This window comes from Aotus nancymaae, unplaced genomic scaffold (genome assembly GCF_030222135.1).
Source record: "Aotus nancymaae isolate 86718 unplaced genomic scaffold, 86718_ANA_hifiasm-v0.15.2.pri h1tg000029l, whole genome shotgun sequence".
NCBI classification, from domain to species: Eukaryota; Metazoa; Chordata; class Mammalia; order Primates; family Aotidae; genus Aotus; species Aotus nancymaae.
The window spans coordinates 1892159-1916875 of record NW_026988442.1 but is presented as its reverse complement, the minus strand read 5'-3'; the positions used below and the strand labels follow the sequence as shown (position 1 = coordinate 1916875).

The 24717-nt window shown below is 41.6% G+C and overlaps 1 protein-coding gene across 2 annotated transcripts in view; it reads left to right on the top strand.

Moving 5' to 3' along the window:
- The first annotated feature begins 5970 nt into the window (after nt 1–5970).
- The window catches only part of SNAP25 (synaptosome associated protein 25), an 85722-nt gene continuing 66975 nt past the window's right edge, over nt 5971–24717 (top strand). For both annotated transcript variants that reach the window (XM_012455432.3, XM_012455433.3), the window contains exon 1: nt 5971–6118. The gene's annotated coding sequence lies outside the window, so the exon portion shown is untranslated. The remainder of the gene's footprint in view (nt 6119–24717) is intronic.

Here is a 24717-nt window from a genome sequence, read left to right as displayed (position 1 = left end):
TTAAGCACAGAATTGGATAGAAAGTTGTATGTACACTATGCAATTCAGGAGATAAATTAGGGCTGAATATGCAAAGATAAAAGCATCAACACATAGGTACTACTCAAGGCCCTGGAAACGGATAAAATTACCAGGGAATGATTATGCAGAGAGGAGAAAAGTTCTAAGTCTTGAACCCTTGGAGTTGAGAAAATGAAGCAAAACCAGCAACGGAGAGTAAAAATAAGATGCTTGTGAGTATGTTAGTTTGGAAGAAAGGACACCAGGAGAGAATGTTAATTAAGAATGTAAGAGAAGTAGATTCTTGCAGAGTACAGAATCAACTTATCCATATATATGTTCAGTTTGAGGTACCTTTGATTCATCCAGATAAGAGAGTCCATCAAGAAGCTAGGAAAATGACTTTGAAGCTCACAAGAGTGAGTGAGACTGGGAATAGGAAATTAAAAGCCAAATATATAAAATGATGGTTAAACTCAAGGGTATGAATCAGATTTTTTGAAGACAACATGTGAAGAAAGAAATAGAACACTGAGTCTCTTGATGTACCATGGTCAGTAGAGAAGCCTGGAAGACCAATCAGAATTCTATATTTTCTGACATGGAATTTAGAATAGGAAGTTTTCAGTACCTATTCTAACTCCATTATCAACTGATTGCATGGTGTAAGATAATCATGTATTAATGGGAATTAAAATAATAATTACTATTATATGTACCTCAGAGAGTTGTTGAAAGAATAAAATGAGATCATGTGTGTGACAGTTCTTTGCAATCTTTTGTATTTCTTTAGCACAGAGCTATACAAATGAGAGCTGTTCAATTTTTTCCTCTTTAGCTGAGAGCACAGAGGCTTTCAGGGTGGAGAGTCAGGACAGTTTCCATGGACATATGGAGCTCCCAGGGGGCTTGTGCAGGACTCAAGGAAATGTCCAGCTTAACCTGCTGGGCACCACAATTTTGCTGCTTCAACCCATCTGCTATGGAAAATGAAGAGCCAACAAAGAAGGGAGAAACAGAGGTGAAAGCACCTGATAATGAGAGCTTTAAGAAAGGGAAGGAGCAAGTATATGCTGTCAGGTGAACCTAGAAGTCAATAAAGATGAAAAGTCCATTGGACGTGACCAAGAGATCATTGACGCAATCTGCTGATGTATTAGAATGTGCCTTGCCTAGGCTGGTGCCTGTGAGCTAACAGAACTGTAATGATGCCCTTCTCCGCTACTATCAATAAAATGGCACGAGATATTCTTGCTCCATTCCCAGGTATATCCTGAGTCATTCATTTCAACCCAGCTTAACCCAATCCTCACCTTCAGAGTTCTTTACCCTTGGAATCAATTCTTATTGAAGATCTCTTATCATCTGCCTCAAAACCACTGATCCATATTGCCATTGTGTTCTGACCTCTGGCTGACTCACTTAGGTATATTTTGGAAGCATGTTCTGCCCTGATTCTTATTTAAGCTGTTTATTGGATATTGATCTCTGAATTCCCTCCTTGATTGTAATTTGAACTCCTGTCCTTTGAATATGTTGTTTCTGGTTACCGCAGGTTAACAGCCTAGATCTCTTTCTTGAAATTAGCCCCAGCGAAACCTTGTTATTCACCCAACCAAACCTGTAAATCATACTCATCCCTCTATCAAATGAAACCCTGAAGCCACTAACGAGAAAAGGCATACACAAGCCACAGCGTCTTGAGGCAGAGAAGGTAACTGCAGAGGGCAAAAGAGAGTCTGAGGGAGCTGGAGGAGGCTGTACTAAAACATAGTAATTATGAGCTTGGGCCCCGGGGTTCAAACATAAGCTATCCCATTTCTTAGCTGTGTCCTTGGCCAAGTAATTTAACCCCTTTAACCCTCAATGCCCTAATCAATTTTTCCTAGACCCCAGTGCCAAGCATATGGCAGATGTTCGATTCTGAGTGAATGAATCAGTTCATACAGATGGAAAAAACAAGGCCCAGTATGATTGATACATATCTAGTTAACAGCTAATGAAAAAAGGAAATCCTCCATATTAAAGCCAAGTTACATGTCATTTCTTAGAGAAATAAAGTCTCATCAAAATGATAGACTTATTGTATTTAGCCAATACTTCATATGATACTCTGTGCTTCATAATTTCCTTGTCAATTAGGTATAATTATTGTCTCCATTTTACCTAAGAGATAACTGAGATACAAAGAGGTTACAGAATGAATATGATTCCTAAAAGATTCACTCAAAGAATACTGTGATCCCTGTCAAATAGCCTTTTTGAAATGTACTAATTTGGACTACGATTTTCTCTGCTTCTCTGTTCCTGATTGTCACAGGTACTTCCTTTCTACTTGAGCACAGGCATGTCTCAGCATTGGGAAGGGTCCCAGGACGCATTGTAAAAGAAAGGCTGTAATTTTGGTGCATCAAGGAATGAAAGTGTGGAAACATCCAGCCTCTGGCTGCTGGGCACTCCCCTTCTTCCTTCCCATGATATTGTCTGTAGTAAAAAATAAATATTATTTAACATTCTGGGTGCACAGTCATATTTTTTCTTAACATGGCAATACAGAAACAGTAACTAATATTCCTGGTTCTCTTTTTACCTCTCACAAATATATATCCACCTCAGAGGCTTCAGGGAACAAGGACAGCCTGGATAGTTTAAACCTAGAGCTAAACTACTCTCGGCATTTTAAGGTACTTCACTATATATAAATGGGGTGAGGGACTGGGTGAAGGGCTAGAAGAATATATGAAGAGAAAGTGGCAAGCAAACCATGTAGAAAGCAAACAAGGAATCAAAACAGTTGCTATATCGAACTCAATATTCTTGCACCCAAACTGAATATTCTTGTGCCCTCACAGAGTTTTGAAAACATTGTCATAGAGTGTCAGGCATGTCCCAAAGGAGGACCCTAGAGATGGGGCTTCTGAGCTGGGCCATCTCTAAACTATTTCCAAGTTGACTTTGGAAAGATCACATGGGATTTTAGATAAGTTTTTATTATTATTCCTTATGAAATTGTAATTATTGAGTCAACAATGAATGTTGCACTTTACCTTGGACAAGCTAAATACTTTGGACCTAGAGCTACTGCAAACCAGAATACTTCAGGGCGTAATGTACCAAAAAAGCTTTCAGAGGCTTGAATTATCATAGTGTAAATATCCATCTAGCCAAGCAGGTAATTTTCTCATTACTCATCCTAACCATTAGATACTCTGTGTGTTGGTCCTTTGTAGAAATAACCCACAGCAGCTGAACCATTTTGGAGCAATGGTTCCTTCCCTGTATGGTTCAGGCCTTTGCAAACCCTGAGTAACATGAATCTGTTGGTTCCCTACTGGCAAAATGATGATGTTTTCTTGTTTGTTTTTGTTTTGTTTTAATCATGCCATGAGAAAATCCTAGGGGGAAAAAATCTCATTATCATATTCAAAATACATTTAGGGTTATCTTGTTATCCTTAGCAGACTTTTATGTACCCAATGTTTATGCTTCTCAAATTAGACTTTTTTACCTTTCCCAGAGCAAGATGAAGAACCTCTCAAACAGCATCATTTTCAAAACAAGCACTAGCAACAGAAAACGCTGTCACCATCACCAGCTACTCCTATAGGGTCCATGGTATTTTCTGTAATGCCTTGAAACAGTCTGCCTCTCTCTTCCTATCTGTCATTTTAAAAGATGTCAGTGTCTGCCATTAGCAGTTGAAAACTCAGATACCAAGCCAGTCCTTCCCTGTGACTGCCACATAGCTGTTGCCTGCAGGAGAAGCCTCCCTCACTGACGTAGTTGCTTTTTAACTTTTTTTTTTTAACCTGGAAAATCCCCCGCCTCCTCCATTCCTTCACAAAACTTTCTGCCTGAATGATTTCTAGTCTGAGGGCCATACATATATTTTGTTTCTCTCTCTGCAGGCTTTTTTTCTCTCCAAACTTCCGCATGCTGCCTTTTTTTAAAGTGTCACATTTTGGGGAAAAAAAATCTGACTATAAAGGATTTTGCAGTACATTGCTTTCATTGCCACTTTCCCCATATTCCAGCTTGGTTTATAATGAAAGTAAGAGCCATAATCAGGAGACTTTTGTTGGCAATTAAGTATCTAAGGACTTTGCAGATTTTCTTCTTTATTGTATGGAAATCTTAAGTGTTTAATGAATATTTAAGTAAAAAATTTCAGCAACATGCCTTTTTTTTTTTTTTTTTTAAGGAATTTGGCTTTAATAAACATCCAAACACTGTTAATTATTATGGCAAACATTAATATGTCAAAAAAAAAAAAAAAACAACCTTTCAGGTCAGGGAATCTTTAAGAAACAATGATATCTACTGATTTCAATTAAAGGTATCCTTTATTAAATTCTTAACAGCCCCACTCTTTCTAAAGGCAGCGGCTTCACAACTCTTCTTCCTTTCCCCCCTCCCTGCTTCCCTCCCTCCTCAATGGAGTGCAATCAAAGGCCGTATTATTGCTTGAGCTTGGCTCACAGGCCGGCGAGGTGTGTGTGTGTGGGGGTGTGTGTGTGTGTGTGTTTGGTGGGGCGGGTGTGTGCAGGGGGAGAAGTTGTACGCCGTTTATCCGAACCCAGCTCTAAATGGTTTCTCCTACGCGAGACAAGGATTTTCCATAGCCTAAAAGAGGCCATCAAGTTTTAACATTGCGAGGCACGACTTCTAATCGCATCCTTCCCGGAAAAGTACAAACAGTTCCTCAGACGAGGTCCCCCACCTCCCACGCGCTCCCCAGCCCGCCCTACCCGCGGAGAGCCCCGCGACAGCCTCCCCAACACCTGTGAATCATCCGCGAGGCGGCCGCCGCCGAGCTATCCGCGCACCACCCCCTCCCCGGGCCCCTGCACGGCCAGGAAGGACAGTTAGGATTGTTGCTTTATCATTATCATTTTTAATCTCTAATACGACCAGCACAAGTAGCCTTTGTCTCCCCGCCCTGATTTGAGCATCCAAGGGCCCCCGAGGCGGCCTGCACGGGTACTGAGTAAACCACCAGATTCGGTCGAGTCCCAGCCGTCCTTGTTCCTAAGCCCCCACCTTCTCCCTGCCGTTAGGACGGTTTCCTCGGGGCATCCCTGCCTCCGTAGGGTACCCCAAGACACCCAGCACGCAACCCCAGTGCCGACTGCAAATTCTACCGAAAGCAGCGTCATCCGTTTTTGCCCTCGGCAAACAACTCAACTTGTATCCCCCAGCCTTTGCAAACCCACGCTGGCTGGGCTAACTCCGCTTCCCTTCTCCTTCCCCCGACTACTGCCACAGCTCAGAGAGCCTGGCTCTGACGTACTTCAAAATAACGTGCGCCAGCCTCGCTCCCCGGCTGACCACAGCAACGAGAGCTGCAAGCCCTCGACGCTGCTTTGGTAATATGAAGAAGTCACTCATAAAAATAGCAACCCACGTAGCCTGGCCATATATGGAGCCGGCGAGGGTGGACGGGGATGCCCCTCCGGACCCTCTTTGGAGGAAACAAATAGCCGCTGAAAATTTTCCCCCACCCCTCCCATCACTACCTTTTACCCCGCCTCTGCCTTTCCCTCTCCTTAGATGACTGAACCACAGACTCCACTGAACGGGGTGGGGGTGTGGGGAAATATATATATACACATATATACACACATATACACACACAAATATATACATATAATACATGTATTTTAAAGTATACACACACATGCATATATACATATGCACATATGTACACAGACACCAGAGAACATCAGGAATGTAGTTGCGGGATGAACGCGTTTGCCCAAGACTGAGTGTTAAAATGGAGTCATAAGAATCGCCCCGTTCGGGTGTTTATAGAAGGCGAAAACACGGATGTTTGCAGGGCAGCGCACGGGGAGCCGAGTCAAGCGCGCCGCAGCTCGGGCCCCGCCCCCGCCCCCGCCGTTGCCCCGCCCCCACTTCCTCCCGCCCCTAGCTGGGCGGCTATTAAAAGCTGCTGACGTCAAAACGGACGGCCATCTTTGATGAGGGCAGAGCTCACGTTGCATTGAAGACGAAACCTCGGGGAGGTCAGGCGCAGTCTTTCCTTCCCTCCCTGCTCGGCGGCTCCTCCACACTTGCAACCTGCAGAGGCCCGGAGAACACATCCTCCCAAGAAGCCCAGGTAAGAAGCCCCCTCCCCAGATCGTGTCTCTGGGTCAGGATGGCTGCATACCCAGAAGGGACAGCAGCTGGGCAGTCCGAATGGGCTTGGGTAAATACAAGTATTGGTGCACTTAGGGTGCGGTATTCCGTGTGTGCACGTCTGGTGGGGGCTTTATAAAGTGTTTTTGAGGTGAGCTGCTGGAGGAAGGGGAAACGGGAGCCTTGCAAATGGAGCGACAGGGAGGAAGAGCGAGGATACGTACTGAATAATAACTTACTCTTTTGAAACAGTAGTGGGACCCCCTCTTTCTTCCATTTTGCGATGCAGTTTTCAGAGATGTTTAGGGCTGTTGGGTTTTTCCCCCCTGTCGTTCTAACCCTATTATTAGGACTGCTGTCGTTAGGGTGCTATTATCCAGGGAAGAATTAAGGGGGAGACAGGGTGTGGGTGCTGGGGAGGCGAAAGGAGAAGGGGGAGTTCCTGCCCCGGGCAAGCTGAGCTGCTGCAGCGACAGCAGCCTCCATGCCCCGCGGACTTGATTTATGCCGCCTGCTCCACGTCAACTGCAGGCTGGCGGGAGGCGGGCGGGTCGTGCCGGGTGGGAGGGCTCTGCGGAGGGCTGGCGCGGGTGGGCTGGCCTCGGGGACTGCGGCGGCCCGCGCTCAGCACCCTGGATAGCAATACCAAGGGCTCGCGCGGGCGCCCTCGACCTTTCAGCACCGGGGACAGCGGTCCGGCCGCAACGCCGCATCTGCCTGCGGCAGAAACGCCTGGCCAAGGCTGGATGTGCCAGGGCTGGATGTGCCAGGGCTGGAGACCAAATTGTCTCTCTGAGGCCCCGGTCTTACGGAGACCCTTAATAGAGCAGTCATAGTAGGTTAAAAGAAAATAAGAAATAAATAAATCTTGCTCACAGAGACTCCTTTGCAGACAATTTTCTGCTTCCCTCCTCACCTCCTTCATAGCTTCAACAAAATAATAGTCTACTTGTGGAAATCTTCTGTGTTGCCCTCTGCCTCTTAGTTTAGGTAGAAAATAAATGCATTTTTTTAAATATTTATCCTTCAGCACGGGATCAAGTGTTTTGTTTTTTAACACAGAGTAGATCTGTCTACAGATCTTGGGTGGGCATGAGTAGTGTATATATGAAGAAGCCAATGCTATCTGTTTATAGTGATGATACGTCTCTCTATATGTTTCCATTTGATAAAAATTTGAGATTAGCTTAACTAAGCAGAATCAACTTTAAAAATGAATCACTGTTTATTTTCCTTCTCCCCCCATCTTGCAATCAGGCATGAACACAAGTATTCATCCACAAAAATACATCTGATAAATATTACAGGTCCTGTACTGTATAATCTCTTTGGCCATGGTTTCAGAGTTACTGGAAGTATTTCCTATTAGCATTGGTTATCGCAGGCTGATAGCTTTAGATTTTGAAAACATTAAGATTGGTCTTCCTCAGGAGAATCCAACTATGTTCTTCAGGGTAATGCAGGTAAAGAATCATGGTGTTAGATTGGAACTGAACTCTGACCTAAAAGATCTACTGCAATTTCTCTTATGGCACTGCGAGATTTTGCTGAGGTGGTGATAACTACTTTAACCATTTTTTATTCTGAGGCTTGGAGCATCTGAGAGAGCAAAAGTCATCAGGGATACTTCTCTCTGTTTAATATAGATAAAACTAGCATAAAATGACCAGTATCAAAATTACGCCATTTGAGTAGTTAGCATAAAAGAGTAACAGCGTCATATGTAAGAATCTATACAACACATTAAAGAAATGCTACAATGATCCCCTTAAAGGACCCCAAATGAGACCTTGGATTGTGTTTAGATAGTCATACCTCCAATCTTCTGTAAACTACAGATACCAAAGTTCCCTGTTCATATACAGAAGGTGATTTCATTCCTAGCTATTTAATTATTTCCTAGTGTTTTTTCTTTTTGTGGATGACCATGTGTTTCCATGTATGTATATGTTGATCTGTTATTGTGCATGGATATAAAATTATTCAGGTGGACATTTATATAAGAGTATGTAAATGTATAAAAGAAGTTTATAACTCTGCATCTGCAGACAAAATAAACAACTGTGTCTTAGTGGTGAGAGGAGAGAAGAAAATATGGGCAGGAATCTTTAAAAATGCTTTAACTTCATGCTGCATGTCCAGACAGCTCTCTGCGTAGTTGCGTCAAATGAAAAGCCTAATGCTGCCGGAATTACGTGCTTGGACATTAGCAATTACCGCTGGGTTTGTTTGCTAGTGGAAAACTGGGAAGGAGGGGGGGAAGTAGAGGACCGCAGTAAAGATGGCAAAGGGCACAGAGCTGAGAGGAAGAAGCAATTTACACAATTAGAAAGCTAATTTTAGAATAGCTTACTGAGGAATTTAAAAAATATATCATTGAACTATGTATCTAACATTTATATCATTGACAAGCTTCAGGGGGAAAAAATCGAGAAATTTCCTATTTTAAGTTTGAATTTTTAAAATCGAGGGCAATGCGGTGAGAAGAGGCAGGAGCAGATGGACGTAGGATGAGCCAGGAGTCATTCACGCAGACCCTCTGATGCCTGTTTGTTCATCGGCATTTACTGCATTACCACCTCAACATTCAAATTACAAAACAACTTACAATCCTCTTAACATCTTCATGGCAAAATCTTCCAAAAATTCACAATTTTATTTTACTTTGTTAAACATGCACAACCACACATGCACAAACACAATACAAACTACCCCTTAATTAGCTTGTCTAAAGACATTCCTAAGCTCTAAATGTTAACCCTTGAGTGAGCGTTATCAGCTGAAAGACATATCTCTGCCTGTGACACCTAGAAGCTGCGTAGCAGTCAGCCTTCAGCCTAACAGCGTAGGTTTTGACAATGAGTAGAAATGAGAAAAAGAATTTGAGTAAAAGGTTGAGAGAGGAGACATGAAGGAGAAAAACAGATAATCTGCTTTTTAGATAATGCACTGTGAATAAACAATGTTTCTCACATTATGGGACTGCTTCCCAATCCTATAAAGGAAGGAAAAATCCATGTTTTAAGCCTCAGCGCTAGATACATTTCTGCAATGTCATCCCTTGTCAGCAAGGACCAACCTGATAGGAAGATATTGATCAACTTGTATACACCAGATATATAAATGAATCCCATGGTAGATATAAAATCTCATGGTTTTGTCTTGACCTCAATAAGTTTAGCATCTAGCAATCTTAATAAAAGCAATAAACAATAAGTTAATAAATAAAACCAGAATGAAAATGCAGTAAAACATGAGAAGAAAAATTATGAGGACATATGTGATTAATTTCCAAGTGAATATGACCAAAAATAAGGAACATAAATTCAGGAGGGCAATATCACAGTAGACTGGGACCACCTGAGAGAAGAGGCAGGCCTTGAGATGGCTTTTGGAGGTTGCAGAGAGGTGGGAGAATTCTGCTAAGTTGAAGTCACAACATATGCAAAACATCACATTAGGCAAGCCCACTCTACAGTTAGCAAACCCTGAAAATGCCCATCCATTTGGGTGGAGTAAGAAGCTTGGAGGGAATAGGCTAGGATGGAGAGTTGGAGCCTTCTGTGGAAGGCTTTGAATGTCAAGCTAAGAATTTGGTGCTATATCCTCTACAGTTGATTTCTGAGCAGAAGCTGAAAAAACAATATAACCAGGTCCTTTTTAATATCCAGAAATTGCTATTGACAGAGTGGATTTAATTTGCATTCTTCCAGAAGAAGAAGGGAGCAAATTGGTATCATAAGAGATGGTTAATGAAAAAAAAATCAGTCCTCACTGAAGCATCTTTTAAGCTCACTTTTCAGGATATATATATACACATAGATATATAATTCTTACTTGGGAGTTAATTGCAAGTTTCAGTTTTCCATTACTGACTAAAAGAAATTATGCAAGTTGAGCACTTGCCAGACAGATTGAAAAGAAGGTCAGGAATCTGGTGATGAGAAGTCCCAGAAAGTCCCAGAAGGTGCACTTGAATAATAAACATGGTGTAGAACGCTCTCTTGCTCTCTCTGAGTATTCAGCATTACCAAGTACACTGACTAGAAGGATGAAAAAAGTCATCAGTTCTGAACATGTTTTGAACAGCAATACAAATAGAACCAGCCCCAAGTGGCTAAAAATGGGAGGAAAAAGATGGAATTGTAGAATTTTGAAAAACTGGGGTGGGCAGTATATCCAATTCTTTCCCTGCCTACCTTGCTGACTCTTGCTACTTACCCTCACTTCAGGGCTACCTCGAGGTCTGAATTACACCCATTTTGTTTCTAACCTTGTAGTTACTACTCTCACAGCAGAGCTTCAGAATTCCAAATGCTGATAGAATTGTTAAGCCAGAATAGTCAGTGGGTTTGTATAGAGGAAGAAATGGCAACGGCAGATATAGATTTTACTGCCATTTCATTTCTGGCTATGAAGCATCAAGAGACTATCTTTATCTATTCTTCACTAAAACACTGAGAGTAGAGACACCACAGGGTAACAATTTGATATCCAAGCTGACTACCTAGGGGAAACTTGGAGGGAGTGGCATTTGATGCTTTAGGACATCAGGTCGGTGGTTATTAAACTGAGTCCACGGGCCACACAAGCATCAGGTAAGGTAAAGGGAGGAGGTACGACATAGCATTGAGGAAGTAGGACATGATGAGTGGACAAAAAGTTAAAAGAAAAAAAGTCTTACAAGAGGAAAAAGTCTTCGTAGAAATTTCTAGAGAACCCCAGCTGCACTGTGAACTCCTCAGAATTGCTATTATTGCCTTAACAATAATACCTACTCTTTCTACATAATTTTCTTCACAAGGCTGTCAAGCACTTCACCCAATATAAAAGTCCAAGGAATTTCTGATTTCTAAATAAATAGTGCAACCCACAAACACATATGTTCAGATATAGTATTAGAACACACTTAGTAAGCCATAAGTTGATTTAGAAGGACAGAGGTACCCAAAGCAGTGATTAATCAGAATAGGCATATGGGGAAGAAGAATGTGACTCTCATTCTTAAAGTGTTTACCTATACTGCTCACTGTATCCTCATAACAACCTTGTGGTCAGATTACTATTATTATTTCCATTTCACAGATGAGATAACTGAGGCACAGCAAGGGTAAGTAACTTGTCACAAAGCAGAGCCAGGACTTAACTGTGATCAGTCTGACTCCAGAGATTAAACTATGAAGTATATTTGATGCTATCTCTTGCATCATCCACATTTTTCATATTGGCCAAATAAGGAATAGAGAGTGAACATGACTTTTTTTTTTAATTTTTGCTGTCTTTTTCTCCTCACTGGGTAGCAAGGCCTGAAGATAAGGATACTGGTTAGAGCCAGGAGACCCAGCTCTAGCCCTGAAATAACTGCTTGTACAGTTATTCCTGTTTGGAATCACACAGTCTTTAAATTAGTCACTCAACAACTGTTGAACTTGGTCTCCTTATTGGCAGAATGATAGAAGTGGACTAATAATGCCCAATATCCCTACCATTCAAAAATCAATGAAATCAGTGCTGAAAACCCCAGGCAATGGATCCTGGCCTAGTGACCAATGGCCTCAGCTGGCATCATCTTAATAATGCTTCAGTAACCGATCTGACCCTAATTGGAAGATTAATTACATTCATCGCCTCCCTCATCCCAGTCATTATTTTTCCCCCTCAAAATTGCTTTGCCTTCATCTTTCTGAAGCCTTCCCAGAGTTAAGAAATCCTGATTTCTTCCTCAGAGTCCTATTCTGAGTCATCACTGCTTTGGGTATCTCCTGCCCTTCTCAATCAGATTTGTAGCCATCTGGCACATACTGTCTCCTACAACCTGCCTAAACTTTGTATAATTCTCTTTTCAACTGAATTAACTGTTCTTTAAAATTCCTTTCTAGACCTCTTTTGGATCATCTCCTGTGTCTGACTTAGCAATATATTAGCTGTGATTCCCTCACTCATCCTCTTACTTCCTCTGCTGCTTAGCAAAGAGGAAACAGAAACTCTTATAGAATTTATGAGCTGTAAAGTACTTTAAAAGTAACATTCCTATGTGACCTGAATCTCATGATACTGATAGCCAGCTCGAAAACTAATCACATTGGGAGGATATGGGGTAAAATGACATTACAGGAAAACTTTAAAAACATGAGACAAGAGGAGAAGGAAGCTTTAAAGCCTATAGGTCAGAGGTCAGCAGCTGGTGGTACGACGTTGATTACTTAAATTCATAGCCACACATCAAATAAATTCACATGTCCCTGGGGCAAGGGGCTGGGGAACACCTTTGCCTTGTCACAACCTATTGCAGATTTCAGCATCTTTCCACCAAGGTAAAACACGGTATCACAAGAGGAAATCCTAACTGATTTTCTTATTGTTGACTATAGAGGTTAACCTCAGCACTGACTGACTTACTGGTAAGAACAACAAATCTGTATCTCTCAAAAGAGATGGGGGAAAATCCTGTTTAAGGATTAGCATTTCCTTTTAAATGCTTAACAGTCATTCTAGAGAAATTCAGTCAAATGATGCCTGCTCTCAACTGACACTGAATAACAGCTGTACTGGGCTTATGACTTGCTTTCTTTGGTTGCGGAAAAATATATTTCATCCCCTTCTTTGCTGTCGTTGATGTGGTTCATATTACTCAAAGGTGTCTAATTCTCATGTCTTAAATTGAGACTATTGGCACTTTCTGCTGACTCATCGTGTCTTATCTTCCAAAGTAGTCCATTTTTACTTAAAGAAAAAGGTTATTTTCCTCAAAAGTGGCAGATTCCACAAAATGACCATCTGGTCCCAGCTTCCCCATCATTTCCTTCATTCAAATGACACTAGTTACAGATCTTGAACTTGAGAGATGACTTTCCATGCCTGTAACCTTGAATCAGTGGTTTCTGTCCTTTACTGATAACAGCAAGTAAAAAAATGAAAGTCTCTTAGGTGCCCCCCTGAGGCCAGAGTTCAGCCCTACACTCCCGCCTCATTGCTTTTTCAGAGAATTCTCTCAGTTGAGCTCTGAAAATCCTGCAAGTTGGACAGAGTTCCCTTTCCATGGAGAATCTCAGACCAAGCTGTTGATCTCCTTTATTTATGTTCATCTTTGGTACAGTTTCAAAGAATAATGACTGACAAATTCCAAAACAGTGAATTTCTTAAATTTTCCTACAGTTATTTCAAAATTGGTCTGGCAGCTAGGTATAAGTAAATTACACTGTGACTTCTCTATCAATAAACAGAAATTTCACAGAAATAAATGCCAGAAAGCCTGCTGGCAAAGTATTTCAATATACATTAGCCTTGTTGAGTGAATTTTTTATTTTAAGAGGAAAGTCCATTCCTAATTTATGCCAAAGAAATTGCTGAATGTATCTACTTTTTTCAATTCCATGATGACTATCCATGTATTCCTCCATCATAAATCAGCTGCTATTATGGCATTCTTCATTAATTAATCCATTGAACAAATATTTATTGAACATCTGCCATGTATCAGGAAAACACTATACTGGTTCCTGAAGTTAGAGCTGTAAAAAAAAAAATCATCATTTTTCTGCCCTCCATGTGTTATGCTAGGTGTCCCCTTATCAGGTGTTATTATTTTAGAAGGCATGTTTCAATGGGATGCCTTTTAGAATTTAAAACATTTAACTTAATGTAGAAAAGAGCTATGGCTCTCTAATCATAATATACTGAGCTGTCAGTATCTAACATAAGCAAATACATATTAAGAACTAGCTTCAGCCATCAAGGAACTCAGTAAATATCTAAGGTATGTCTTTGTGTGAACTTGTCTTTATTTACATGGCAATCAACTAGGATGTCACTAAAATATCCCTTAAATACATGACTATATTCCAGTACGCCAGTCTGTTGGGATCTCTCCCTGTGCAGGCCACTTTCTGCCACTCATGGGAGAAAGTAGTCAAGCTTTAAGAAACATGGTACCTCCTGGGCCAGAAGTCCTATTCCCAACTCCAAAACTCATGGAGCAATGCAAAAACAGTTTGACTAAGAAGAGGTCCCTTGGATGAGTGTACCTCCCAATCCAATCCACTTCCCTCCTCTGAAAACTTCCTATCATTAAACAAGGTTCAGTGATTCAGGATCAAGTAGAATTATTTCTTAATTCCCCAAACTCCTACTTTCAGAAATTCACCTCTTACCAATGAGCAATGCTCCTGTCTCTCGTAAGATTGATCACACTGCTTTGTAATTACCTACTTATGTATTTCTCTTCCTTAATAGACTTTGGAAGTCTTTGAAAGCAAGGGTAACATCTTAGCTTTCTTTGAGTCTTCAGTACCTATAACAGTACCTGTCACACCCATGTATGCAGGAAATAAGTGAGCGAATGGGGATACCAGCCACCCCTTTGCAGAGAAAAGAATTCTACCACTGTAAGTAATTCTACCTTTTATTGATCAAATGTTATGATCAGAATAACTCAGGAATTGTTGCGTAGCCTTGCACATAGATTCATCCTAAATATTGGAATAAAATTACGTCCCAAGGAAGTACTTTGGTTTACCCTAATTAGCTGCCAAACTATGGCAAACAGTGTAATACTCTGATCTGTCGTTTTATCACTTATGAGCCAGGAGTTAAAATGCTAATGAAGGATCAGAGGATTCTCAAAAAAGGCATTGCTAAAATCAGGTTTATATTCAGAGATTAAAAGCCATTCACTAAGAGCAATTTCAGTCAGTTTCACATTCAAGTCAAGCAGTTTAGCATACATGAAATATACAGTTAAAATGTTTTACTGTTCACTAAGATGGAAAGGATATTTTATACATTTGAGACATATAGTCACCAGGGGGGTAGATTTACGGGTTTGGCTAACTCTTGCCTTCAGAGTCACATATTTGCTGCTGCACTGTTAGAACTGGCATGGTGGACACAAGTTTTTCATGTCGGTTCTGCTTCCTTAAGAGGGTCCTTCAAAGACACCAATCTCTGACTTTTCCTCTCAAATAGTCAGTCTCCTCATACCTGGGAGAGAATCATAAGCTTGGGCATAATTTGGGAAATCAGTCCCATTTGTCCTTAGAAAAATACCCTCACCAACTGGGCACTGAATTTTCCATTTCTATTTTTCCCATTCCTTCTCATGAAACCATGGGTTAGTCACTCTTCATCCTACTTTCTTCAGAGAAGACTGAACATACTACCACTTAATGACCACAAGGAAAAAAGTAACTAACTTCCTAAATGCCTACTGTGTGTTGCACGAGACACTTGATGTATGTTATTTCATTTAATTTCCATGGCAACCTTAAAAGAGTTTGGAACGCTTGTCTCTGACTGCAAAGTCCATAGTTTTCCCCACAACCCCATAAATTATCCCTTGAGTAGCACAAAATTCATGAGTTCCTCTAATAGAAAGCACACTGCTGATATGTAGAACATGAGTCAGCCAAATCTAAAAAGCCAAGTCCTCTGAGGTAAATAGCCAGGTGAGATATGGTGGTGTAAGTGACCAGAGAAACTATGTGTCCAAACGAGTTCATTGAGCAATGGATGGAGAGTCAGATGGCTGCATGCCAGCTCTGCCACTTCAATTGTATAACCCTGAACAATTTACCTAATCTGAACTGAGCCTCACTTTTATTTACATCTGTAATAAGAGCAATTGCTGCCATGCATATATGTCAAGTGGTTGTCACGAGACCTAAAGGAGCTAATGCTTTGTGGAGTAGTTACCTCCACCACTCTGAGAAAGAGGAAGGGACTGTTGTTATGTTCAGTTACCTGCTATTTGCCGTACCAGATTTCCAGGGTTCTTTATCACAGGTTACATGAAGGCCATGTGCTTCTTTTCATCTCGATTATGTTGTTTGCTTAAAGTAACAAGTCTTGGTAGCACATTATTTTTTAGCTTGAGCAGCATGCATAATAAAATGGGGAAATGTGTCAACAGTCTGGTTTTTCTATCAGGGGGCGGATTAAATAACGCCTTTGATTAGCATCTCTGCTTTGGGAATGACCACCTATTCCTCAGGGTAATGCTTAGATACACAAAGAGGCCCAGTTGTTATTTAACTAAACACTGGTCCCCTCTTCCTTTACGTCTTGGATTTTAAAGATGCTTGAGGAGTTAAAAGAGAGAATATTCAATATGCTCTGCTATTCTTTATCTTATGAAAAAGAAATTTGCTGTAAGCTATTTAGTGAACCATTACTGAAGCTACATCTGTTGGCTTCATTTTATATTCAGCTTTGTGTTAAGGATTTTGGGGGTGGGGATAGGTTTCTTATTAAATATCGTGTGAGCACATGTGTTTTTGTACGTGCACACAATACACAAGCAGAGAGATGCAAACCCAGATTCTTTCTTGGAGCCAGCCTTGAGTACAAGATTCCTACATGCATCATCTCATTGTCAAAACCTTGAGTTTTATTCATAAACCGATAAATATAAAACCTGTACAAGCAAGTTACATAAACAGCAGAATGTATGCTCCTAAACTGCATTCACAGAATGATTTTTCTTTAAAGTTGGAAAAGGCTTCCAAAGCAACCCTATATAGAGCAATGACTTCGAATTCTGCTTTGGGGAGAAACTCTACAGGACAAGAGAGCTTCCTGGGAAAAGATTTTGAAACTCACACTATCTTTTGAGCATCTACTATGTGGCAGATATTATGTTAGTCTATTGTTGCTTGTTTTGTATTTAATTTCTGCAGCAACCTTCTGAGTGGCAGGTGTTACATTTCACACTTGACTAAGAGAGAATGCTGTTTGATCAAGGTCCTACAATCTAAGGTACTGATCACCACCCTTCCCCCAACAAACCAGTTCATACATAAACAGAGTTTAGTGATTAAAATAGTAGGCATTTTGTTAAGCAGGATTGGCGGGGAGGGGAGAAATAAAGAAAAGATTACAACCAGCAGCCAAAGTCAGATTGTTGGACTTCCTTACTCCTTTCTAGTTCTATTCCAGGGTTAGACATTGGGACCCACAAAGGAAAAAGGGCTAAAGAAATGTGTGCAGTCAGACAGGGTAACTAGAGAACCATAGGCCCTCCCCTCCTTTTCTCAACCATGCCCATTCTCCCAAGTGACAGAACCTGCTTCTGGAAGCATACAATCTGGGGGAGCAGAAAATGCAAACTTGCTATAGGCAGAAAGATCCCAGAGAAAAAGCCAAGGAGAACAGAGCTATACTTGCTCACTGCTTATTTCCCATCTCACAGAATACTTTAGCTGGGAGTGGGAGGGGCAAGTAAAGGAAGGAGTGGAGGGAGTATCATCCCAAACACCCATCTTCCCAAAGACTGGAGGTTCCCATTTTATGGGACAAAGTAGGAATTGGTGAGTCTTTCAGAAAAAGAAAATGGTTCCTTCTTCTACACAGTAAATAAGAGAGAGAACTTGAGTTTGAATTTAAGATCTCAAGTGCAATGACCTTTCACAATCAATGATATATTACTCTAGGGCATTGTTCTCAAACTATGGTGTTTAGCAGCATCAACATCACCCAGGAGTTTGTTCAAAATGCAATTCCCAGATCCCACCCAGACCCACTGAATCTGAAACTCTAGGGTGAGACCCAGTAACCTGTTCTGCAGGATGTTCGCTCCATGTTACAATTCATCCATCAGAAATAGATGGTGCCCCCACCATAGACTAGGCACAGTTCTAAGCAATGGTAATAAGCAGAGAACAAAGTAGAAGTCCTGTTCTCATAGGGCTTACCTTCTAGTAGAGAAAGATGATACTATGAGTTAAATAATATAGGACAGGGACATAGAGTGATGCCCCAAGGAGGTAAAATGATGATTTAGATTTAAGAGACTGCGTCTCTGTGAGGCAGCGTTTAAGCAGAGACCAAATCATCTGTGGGATCAATGATTTTTATGCTCCCTTCCCACTATAACATCAGCAGAACTCTAGCACTTGATCCCATCATTTATCAACAATAAAAATAAATTTAACCTTGATGTGAATCCTATAGATCTGCTTTCCCATCATTTTCTCATTTGTCTCCCAGATTTCATGACTAGGCATACTTACAGCTAAAGGATACAGTGAGACAAAAGAACTTCATAAAATCCAAAGAGTCCACAGTGACAGAAAACGAGGTATAACTGGTCCTCTGAGTCAAGTCTTTTCTCCTCTGGCTCATTTTGCCTTCTGTCCTGACCATATTATGTGCACAGATGTACTGATAAGCTGGGGCACCTATGCCCTGTATAGGCTATGACTCAACGATTAGAGACAAACCAAAGATTCTATCACAGGTTGTTAAACCAGGTGGTAAATTCCATTAAGCCTAAGATTCCTTCCAGACCTACTTAGGCCACATCCCATGTAAGCTTTATGAAAATATATGCAACCCAGAGGGAGAAGATATGAATGTGAGCCCTTGACCCAGCCAACCATAATATTCAAACCTGTCACGAATTTTCTTGGACACAATGAAGGAAGGGAAAGGGAGAATCTCATTCCTCTACATTTACTAACTAAAACTCATCTTTCCATCAGTCACTAAAAAGGCCTAGTGTAAAGTTGAGTTATCTCTGGTCCATTGAGAAAGTAAGTATTAAGGGTTGGCATCTAATTGGATAATGGGATCCAGGAAGATGTACAGACCCTAGAACGTGCAGACCCTATTCAGATTCTTTCTTGAGGTGGAAGAACAAGGCCCAAAGATGCTGTTCAGCTACAAGACTGTGCCTCTGGACCAGCAAATTTAGCTTCAAGTTCATGTTCTCCCTTGACTCGTTCTATTCCCTTCTTGTATCTCAGGAGTCTTGTTTTCCTTCCTTTTTATTTTTTGGGGCTTGTTTTCAACTTTCTTTGCCTGCGTGTACGTTTTTATGTATTATTGAATTGGAAATTAGTCCTCTGCTTTACGGCTTGAGACTCATATGGGTAGCTCTTTTGTGTGCTTTTTCCTCCAAACTTTATTAACAACTTTGGCCCAATGGATCAGAGTTGGCTTCTCAGTGAGCAGGCAAGGTCCACTTAATCATTCTTGAAGTTCCTCTTTTGGATCTGACAGGCTGGTGACTTAAAAGAACCATGTTCTATATAGATAGACTTAAGTTTTATCAGGTCACTTAGCAAACAGTTGCATTGATTAACTCTGCATATGTTTCATGATCCTTGTTTCTTTTGTTCAAATTGTTTCCCCCCATGATCTTTTTTTTTTTTTTTTTTTAACTTCATGACAGTTCCGGAAAGGAAGACGATACAGAAACCATAACCATTTTGCAGATATAAAAACTAGGACATAGAAATTTGACTGCCCTGGAAAAGATCAGCTACTTATTTGATGACAGAGCCAGTTCAGGGATGAAGGTTGACCAGATGTCCAGTTCCCCAATCTTGCTCTTAATCCATAAATGGAACACTAGTGCTCTATAGGCTTAATACTACCGACAAATTTATTTTATTTGGACAGTACTGGATTTACAAAATCATTAATCTGAAATACCTTAAGGCAGGGTACTCTCTCCATTTTCCCACAAAGCCTACTACTACTTTATATAACTGGCCCAAGGCACAAAGTTTATTATCCTCCCAGTCCTATAATTTGAGTTTGCTTTCATTGCTTACCAAAGTTATGAAATTTTTAATGGCTTTATAATCCTCCAGGATCAGAAATAACTAGAAATTTCTTGGTTATTTTACCACAACTCTTTCCTATGAATGCCTTCATAAGTTATGTCAGCATTTTGAGAAACATGATTAGATAAATAAATTGCACTAAATAGACTATGTTTTTGATCTGCGTTGAATTCAAGTGCTCTTAGCTTTTTGTTTTTCCCATGGATCCCACTGGCACTATGGTGAAGGCATACTGAAGCTACTCTCAGAGTGATTTTTTTTCATGTATAAAATAAAATAAATAGGCATTAGCTGAGCATGGTGATATGTACCTGCATCCTAGCTATTTGGGAGGCCAAGGCAGAAGGATCACTTGAGTCCAGGAGTTCAAGAGTTCAGTGGCCTTGAACCAGACCATGCTACTGCATTCCAGCCTGGGCAACATAGTAAGACCCTGTCTCTGTAGAAATAAAGTAAATTAGTTAGGCATGGTGGCATGCCCCAGCAGTCCCAGCCACTCAGGGGACTGAGGTAGGAGAACTGCTTAAGCCCACAAGTTTGAGGTTGTGGTGAGCTATGATCACGTCACTGCACTCCAGCCTGGGCAACAGAATAAGACCTCAGCTCTAAAACATAAATATTAAAAAATAAAAATAAATACATGGGGATTATAAAGGAAACCAATTTTGTTAAAATACAGCTATTAAAATATTTTTAGAAAAGCCAAATTAGTGACATGTGTTTTTTAATTAAAGCATTAAATAACAATATTGAGTGGTAAGTCTAATAACTACCATAATTTCAAAGTGGTAATGAGAATATATGCTATTTTTAGATATCCGCAACAACTGTAAAACAATATGAGGACATCAGCATTGAGCTCTCCTGCACCCCTGTGGGTGGCAGGATGGGAGAAAGCCAGTCAAGTGGAGGGAGGAGTGGGTCCACATGTCATCCAGCTGCCAGTGAAAACTGGCTAACCCTGAAGCAGTTATTTTTGTTGTATAACTAACCACCCCAAAACTCAGTGGTTTAAAGCAGCAACCATTTCTTATTGCCTATGGGTCTATGGGTCTGTGGGTGAACGAGTTAGTTCTTCAGTCAACTGGTAGACTGGCTGGGGCCTGCTTGGTGGCCAGTAACCACTAACCCTGTCTAGTGGTTATTGCTGGCTCTTGGCTAGGGCATCAGGGGCTGGACCACATGTCTCTCATCCAACAGGCTAGCCCTAATGTTGGCATACAGACATGGCAGGAGTTACAGAGTTTCTCAGAACAGCAAGAGAGAACAACCTCCAATGTGTAAGCACTTCCCAAGACTTTGTTGGGGCTACATTTGCTATTATCTCATTAACCTAATTAAGTCACATGGCCAAGCACAGAGTCAGTGTGGAAGGGGGATTATGGATCCTAGGAGGGGAATTATGCCAACTATATTTACAAAAAATCGACCACAGTTCCCACCAATCTTGGGAGCATAAGTCAGAGAAAGCTCTACTTCACCATAAATAGATGGGCTCTGCCCATCCATCCTGGAACTACACATCTTCCACTAAGTTCTACAAACCAGGAAACTTAGACCTGGCTTATTAGCACCCTGTTCCCATAGGCCTTGGAGACCTCAAGTTTAACTTTGGATATCCTTGGTTCAAGAAGGCACCTGAATGTCTAGATTCATCTCTCCAAGGTAGCTAAGGAACCACAGACCTAGGTATCTGATCAACTCAGAGGGGAAGTCAAAGGGGAAATTTTCTCCTTTGAACATTGAGGATAAGTAAGACTTTCTGGATTCAAACTGGCAGGGTAGGGTGGGAAGGGATCAGCATCTTATTGTTTTATGGTAATGTTGCTTTATCTGTAATTTCACTTGAGCCTGTCTTGGTAGAGACAATTGCATTTCAAGTTTTTTTCTATCTCTCCAGAAGTCCTCACTGTTTAAGCAAATTCTGCTTTCTCCTCTAATTACAAGAGTTATCCATAATGTTAGAAACAATTCTCAGCCAGGCCTCTGCCCAATGAGCACTTTGGTAATGGGAACCCAAGGGAGGAGGCAATGGAAAAAAACCCTGAAGGCTTTTCAACTGTGTTGCTGCGTCATGGAAAACAAACCAAGCAACTGCATGGAAGCCTCACAGCAGGTCCCACCAGAGCCCTCTTCTTAGCTCTTCCAGGGATTAGCAGGGCACAGCTGACTCACCCAGCTACCTAGCCTAGCCCTTCCAAAGGGCATTCTGATACCTGGCTGTATATTTCCTCAACTCACTTCAGATATCAATTAGAAGATCCCTAAAGATGAGGCCTGGGGCAGAACTGTCTGTTTCAGTTCCTGCACCAGCTTCAGTTTACTGAGCCTCAAAAGGAAAAAAAAAAAAATTAAAGGCTTCTAAATTCTTTAGTTGGAATGCTGTCCTAGGCTGAGCCCTCCCAAAAGCAGATCCTGAGTGAAGGATGAGGGTACACACATTTTATTTGGGAGGTGATCCTAGGAAGTGCTGAGGGGGAGTGGAGAATCTAGACAGAGACTCAAAGAAAGCTAATACAGGGGACACCCTTTAGCAGGCTGCCTGCTGCTGGGACTCAGCACAACCAGGGACCTCTCTTGAAGAGAGTGTACAACATGCCGGATTACCCCACCTGAAAAGCATGGAAGCCAGAGTATTACGCACCAATTCCCAACCTTCAGTGGCTAAGGGCTGTTCCCAGGAGTGTAAACTTGCACCCAGCCCTGCAGGGGACCAACTCTACACCTCAGATTGAGGCAATGAGTCTTGCCTCACTTGCAGTAGAGGCACTAGCAGAAGAGTCCCTCAGAATATACAGAAAAGTTGAGTGCCATGGGTATATGGTGGGCACCAACTGCCTGCTATAATTTTGCAAACTGTTACCACCAGACACCCCAAGTATCACAACAGCTGTCTCCAGCTTCAGCACATTGATAGCTTGGCCCTTCATTTATTCACTGAGTCTCTACTGGGTACCATTCATTCAATATCTATGTGCCGGGTACTGAGATAAAGTTTTTTATCATCATCATCACATCCGACTCTCAGGACAACATGCAGGGTATTATTAGCTTCATTTTATAGCTGAGAAAACCGAGGTGCAATGAGGTTAAGTAAATTACCTTAAGTCCCTCAGCTTAAAAATAACAAAGCTGAGATTCCCATGCAGATCCACTTTTAAGCCCAACCTCCATCCACAGCAAGCTTCACCCCAATTAGGTGAGGAGTCTTTTCTCCCGCTGAGAAAAGGTTCAGCCATATACAGCCCCCAATACCATCATTTCTCCTGAATCCTTCTCCTCTTCCTTTCCTGTCTCTCCTGTTCCTTTATCTCTTGTTCTCAGATTGGTTCCGTAGAATTAACTGATGTCCCGTCAGTGTTCCCGATCCTTTCTTGGGGAAATGGACTATCCCTCTCATCCTCCAGGCCTCCTTACCCTGGGCACTGGGATCACTGTCTGCACGCTCAACACATCTTTGAATCTCCAAGTCCTTGAGCTCCCTCCAACTCATACCCACCCACCCACGATCTGGTCTCGTTCCACCCACATGAATGCTCTGGTGGATCCTGCTGCTTCTGGCATCCTAGTGGGGAAGGAATCGTGGAACCATTTCTTTGCAGCACCTTGCAGGCTTAAGACGGACCTCACCTGTGGACCCCAAGCAAATTGAACCGCATGATTTGTTCATAAGCACCAGGCCACAATGTAAGCCCTGATTCACTGTGGTTAATATTTTAAAACTAAGATGCCATGTGGCAATGACTAAAAGAGGGAGTAATTAATTCTAGCCTGGCAGCAAGGGAGTGGGAGGGAGGTGGCAGCTCCAGCAGTCTCAGGGGGGCTCCACAGTAATAAACACAAAACTGTCGTTTCCAGGTGGCAAAAATATAAGGGGAATGGGTGGGTGCAGAAGGATGCTGTGCTATCCCATTTTAGAGCCAACATATCCAACTTCATGAGGATTATACTGTTATTTCAAAAATAATATCAATAGGCCGGGCGCAGTGGCTCACACCTGTAATCCCAGTACTTTGGGAGGCCAAGGCAGGCAGATCACATGAGGACAGGAGTTCAAGACCAGCCTGGCCAACATGGTGAAACCCTGCCTCTACTAAAAATACAAAAGTTAATCAGGTGTGGTGGCGGGCACCTGTAACCTCAGCTACTCAGGAGGCTGAAGCAGGAAAATAGCTTGAACCCAGGATGCAGAGGTTGCAGTGAGCCGAGATCACACCACTGCACTCCAGCCTGGGCAACAGAGCAAGACTCCATCTCAATAATAAAATATCAATAATGTATCAATGCTGACACCATCTCTGGTAGGGGCTCAGAAGCTACTATCAGTGAGTGGCAGATTCTCTCCACCCATCACAGGCCGAAAACAAAAAGTAAAGCTAGACCTAAAACACTGAACGAATGTGACAGAGGTCACTGATGGAAAATTCCCTGGTATAGTTCAGGGAGCATAAATTTTATACAGTGGTTCCAAATGAACCATTTAAATGACAAAATCCAAAGTGTTTTATGGAGAAGGAAGGGTAGGGAGACTCGAGTCATTCAAACCTCATTTTAAATCCCACCTTAGATTCCAACTTCAGGTTCTTTTGAACCACTGAGCATGCCATGCCACCTCTGTGGCTTTAGACAATAGTCGAATTTCATGCACATGTATATGAAATTCACAGACACCCATCATAGGTGATATTTCAGGTAATGTAAGTGCTCTGAAGACAAAGTAGGAAAAGCAAAGAGAATGAAGGAGATACTATATTTAGACTGAGTGGGCATTCATCTAAAATTTTGGCTTTGAAACACAATTGAATTCTTTCTAGGCCCAAGCCTGTAGCCCTTTTTAAAGTACAGAGTAGACTTAATTTGGTGGCTGCAGGCAGGTGTACAAGCAGGGAAGAATTATTTCAAAAAGTCATTACAAATTTCTTGTGCTCCCAGGCACTAACTGGGCGCTGTATGCATACGAAGTCATTTGCTGTTCACTCTGCCAAATGCAGTAGGTAATTGCAACATTTCCATT